The sequence below is a fragment of the Furipterus horrens genome, unplaced genomic scaffold, assembly GCF_987537825.1.
Source record: "Furipterus horrens unplaced genomic scaffold, mFurHor1.1.pri manual_scaffold_6, whole genome shotgun sequence".
Taxonomy (NCBI): domain Eukaryota; kingdom Metazoa; phylum Chordata; class Mammalia; order Chiroptera; family Furipteridae; genus Furipterus; species Furipterus horrens.
Window position 1 is genome coordinate 92,584,903 of NW_028327176.1, and position 4,796 is coordinate 92,589,698.

Genomic DNA, 4,796 nt, shown 5'->3' on the forward strand with positions numbered 1-4,796 from the left:
CAGCTCCTCACTCCTTTCTCACTTAGGGCAGTGAGTATATGTGTCTCTATGTCAATTTATGTATTAATTTGTCACTTGGTGCATAATATTTAGCACTGCGATAAAAAACAAATAAGCCAATCCTATGAGAAATCGATTTCCCTTCCACATCTGTTCACAGAAACATAAATCTAAAGTTTTGTTCTTTTAAAAGCCTCCAATGTAAATATAATCTAAAATTGCTAGGCTTTGAAGTTGGGCTTTTCTGTCAAAAGATGTTTATAGACCTGCTCCCTGGAGCTTGGCCATGCTCATCTTCTGCCTCCAGGCCCCAAGCACATTGATTACCTCTTGAGGTCCTTTCCAACTCATTGCAACACAATAGGAAGGTGTCAGCACCTTCTGTGCACAAGCTCCACGCAGGTGAGGTGCAGGGGGAGCCCTGCCCTCGGGCATGAGCTGCCCAGAGCACAAACCCTGCACAGAGCGTAAGTTGCAGAGCCCTCCTTGCATTAAAGAGGGTGTGGCACAGGAGTGCAGAGGAGAGACACTTGGCTTTCTTTGGGAGGATGAGGGCCAGATCTTGGAGGAAGTAGGTTTAGGCTGTGCCATGAAGGATGGATGGCATTTGACCAAAGGATATAGGGAAGAAGGAGGGCACAGACGGAACAAAGGCCAGGCGTGGACAAGGGCAGGCCTGGTTTAAACCACAAGAACATGCTCAGGTTGGCTATAGCACGAGACAGGTGACGGGGAAGCTAGGAGGAAAGCCTGCAACTGTGGGGGACAAGAACAATGTGGGGATGACCATGGTGGTTCCTTATATGGCGTTTTGTAGTTCCCAAAGCATGTGCACACGCATTAGCTCATTTGACTTTCACAACACACCTGTAAGCAGGCAACAGCGGAGATTACATATTTATTATACAGACAAGGAAACTGAGACTTGGAAAGCTGAGCCAATCAACTTGAAGCTGTTCTGGGGACAAAGGAAAATAGTGGAAGAACCAGGATGAGAGCCCAGGTCTTCCCAAGCCCTGACCAGGGCCTTCCTCCTAACTTAGGTGCTAATAGGGAGTCTGTACGAGAACTTACACTCCTTAGGACCCGTCCAGACTGCGTATCTGTCAGGGTTTTGTTTTGTTTTGTTTTGTTTTGTTTTTTGGTGGTTTGCTTTCAGGTTTAATTCGCTGAGTTTTCTTGTGTAAAAGCACCATAAAGTGCCCCCCACCCCGATACTCTGGTGCGGGTCAGTGAATTTCTGATAGGGAGACTTTGGGTACAGCCTCTTTCCAGAGATCAGGGCTGTGGGTCTTGGACATAATGTTGAGGTGGTCTCAGCAAAGCTGGAAGAGCTGGCAAAGACCTGCCATCTGCAGCAGCTTCCTGGGCACAGGGGCCGAGACAATGCCGGGGGGCAGGGATGAGGCCCATTAGCACAGAGCCACAGTGTCGGGGTGCAGAGCTTGTTCTCCCAGTCGCCCCACTGCACCAGCATGAAGGCCATGCAGATTGATGGCAGTGGTACTTCCTTGGGCCGCTTGACATCTGCACCAACATGACTGCTAGAGTCCCCAGTGGCTACGATTGCCTGGAACCTGGCCTGCTGGCCAGCTTAGGTCTGCTTGGCATAAGCACAATCTTCAGAACCTCATCTTGGAGGGGCATCCTGAGAAAACAGTCAATGATCTCAAACGCCTTGATGCACAGAGAAAAGAGACTGCTCTCAGGGGACTTAATCATCCAGGTCCCGATGCAGCAGCCTGGCGCAATGATGAGGACCCATTCGTTGTCCTCAGCTTGTGACCAGGAGTGTCAGGGTCTCAGCCCTGGTGTTGACCGCCACTGACAGCCCAGCCTACTGTTGCTGCTGAAGCCCCCACTGGCCTCTCATTCCAGGACTCCTGGGGCTCCCAACCCCTCCCATAGCACCAGCGTCATCAGCTCTTGTCTTGGAGAAGTGTTCGTTCATTTTCCTAAGGCAAAACTGCCATACTTGGAATTAATTCTGTGAGCCCACACTCGCGCGGAGCTCCCCTTGAGAGCACCTGGAGGGTAGGAGCCTGGACTTCTGAGCCATTAGGTGCTGAGTAGGTTCGGCAGCTTTGTTTGCCATCCCGTTTGGCAAATGAGCCAGAAACCAGAACGTGGCTGAGTGCATTAGGAATGAGGGCTTTCAGACCAGGGAAGGAAGTGACTCTTGAGCTGACCTTGTGAGGGGAAAGAATGAAATAGATTGGGTCCTCAGAAAATGTCACCTGCTGGGCAAAGTTGCAGGTCCTCTTGAGGCCACGTCTGGAGGTCAGAACACCACACCAGAGGGTGACTCCTAGTTCCTCTAAGGCCAGTCTCGGATTCAGAAGCATTACCAAGTCACAAGTAAGACAGGTCTGAGAGAAATGACCAGAGATGGAGTGGAATTCTCAGGGCTGTGACTCTGTGGGAGACATCGGCAGGGTCAGTCCTCAATGGCCATGGCCACTGCCGCCTGGCTCCGGCTGTGGCCTGTGAGGTGGCCGGAGATGACCGCTGAGGCATGACGGTGCTGGTTACTGGGAGGAGGCTGCCCAGAAACTTTCTGGTTTGCTGTTTGCCTCTATTTTCTATTATTTAGGAGGAGGGAGTGAGCGGGTTATCACATCCCTTTTATACAGGCGAGGGGGGTGGTTCTGTCGCACGTGAGTGTGGCAGTGACAGTGAGACCCAGAGGGCTCCCAGGGTGGGGTCAGCCCGCTGCCGGGGTCCTGCCTGCCCTGTGTGCTGGTTGGTCCTTGCCTTGGGGAACTCTGAGGAGACTTTGCAGTGACCTTGACCCTAGAGATGATCCTGGCTCCAGAAAGCCAGCGGTAGCTTCCCTTCTTTGGCTCCAGAGCCGTCTCTCCAGGAAAAACTCCTGGGGCCCCACAGGCCCCTCTGCAGAGCGGTCCCCCCCGACCCCCAGGCCTGAGAGGCCAGTGGCCGACTGGTCTGAAGGCAGCTGCACATGGGAAAGAGCTGGAGAGAGTTTCTAAGAAGGAGGCTGCTTGCCAGTGGGCCAGTTTGCACGTCAGTCTGACGACACCTCTTGTTTTAGACTCAGGTTGATGTTGGTTTCAGTTCTCATTTTGATCACAGTGGATTTCTCAGCCAGGACAGAGGTGCTGAAAGTCCACAGGGAGAAGCCCAGTGTGACACTTCCTATTCATTTGATTTCCAAACTTAGGAGATTTGGCACATTTCCTCTTTTCCTGCACAGCTTTAATTCTGTGAAGGGACGATGTGGGCTCTGTCTTAACCATTCCCTCCCTGGCCCCCTACCTTCTCTCCAGAGAAGAAGGTAGGAACAGCCAGGGGTGAAGCATAGAGAGGAGCCAGTGGAGAAGAACGAATGACGTGGTCCCCCGGCCCAGGAGCCACAGTCACTCAGACCCTGCCGATGCTGCCAGCCATGGGCAGAGGTGAGGGGACCAGGGGAGGAGACAAGCCCAGAGAAGGGGCCCAGTTCACCTAATGGCAACTACAAAGAGGGGACCCTCAGAAGTCCTCTGCTTGGACAGACTAGCCCTGTCCCCAGACAGACGCAGGAGCCTGTGAGGGTAAACCAACTGCAGTGACCAATAGCTCCCAAATCCCAGCGGCTTCACACGATACAGTCCCATGCAGGTTAGCAGGAAACTGCTCTGTGCAGTCATTCCGGAGCCCAGGCTCCTCTGTCTTGTGGCTCCACAGTTCACTGGGACCTGGGAGGCATCCACCAGATCATCCGTGTCCTGCTGGAAGATGGAAGAAGAGAGGGCATGGAGGATTGTGTGGGAGGTTTCATGAGCCAAGCCTGGAGGTGCCTTCTGTCAACTTCCTGCACATTCCATTGGCCACTAAGCATCAAGGGAAACTGGGAGATGTGGGATGTGTTCTGGGTGTGTTATCGGTTAAATTGTACCCCCCCCCCCACGCCCCAAACTCATAGTAACTTAGAATGTGACTTTGTTTGGAAACAGGGTCTTTACAGAGGAAATCTAATTAAAATGAGGTCATAAGGGTGGGCCCTAATCCAAAATGCCTGGCACCCTTATACGGAAAGGAAATTTGGACAGAGAGAGACCGCACAGAGGCAGACAATGTGAAGACAGAGTGAACACCAGCTCCACCAGCAGGGAGAGAGGGTGGAACAGACTCTCCCTCGAAGCCCGCAGAAGGCACTAGCCCTGCTGACACCTTGATTTCCAGCTTCCAGCCCCCAGAACTGTGAGACAACGCATTTCTGTTGTTTGAGCCTCCCAGCTTGTGGTACTTTGTTAGAGCAGCCCCGGGAAATGGACAACAGCCACTGTGTACCCAGATTTCGGGAGCATTCAGCCAGCTCTGCTACACAGTCTTCCCCAAAAGGAAGAGAGTAAACGGCTCTTAGGGCACCAGCTGACCCCGTCCCTGTCTCTGCCACTCTCAGCAAGCCCTCTCCCCACCACTCCCTCCTCCCCTAGGATTTCTCTCCCCTTCTCCCCATGGGGAGAAGCGGGAGGAAACTTCTTTTCTCTCTCTCTCTCTCTTTCTTGGTCCAGAGGTGCACAAACCCTGCCAACAGCTCGCTAACTTCCCTCAAGCAAATCCCCTGATGCAGTGGGACTTAGTTTCCCTCCCTGTAAAGTGAAGCAGTCCCCTCCTTTCAACACAGGAGTTAGTCAGGAAAACAGTGCCTGACACTTGGGAAGTATGGCTGCGGCATTTGCCCAAGACAGCAATAATCACTGTAACTCGAGAGGCTATAAATCCTCCCCAGCTGACTGCCCCGAGCTGGACAGGGCCCAGCACCAGGGAAACTCGGCTGGATGAGGAGTGGG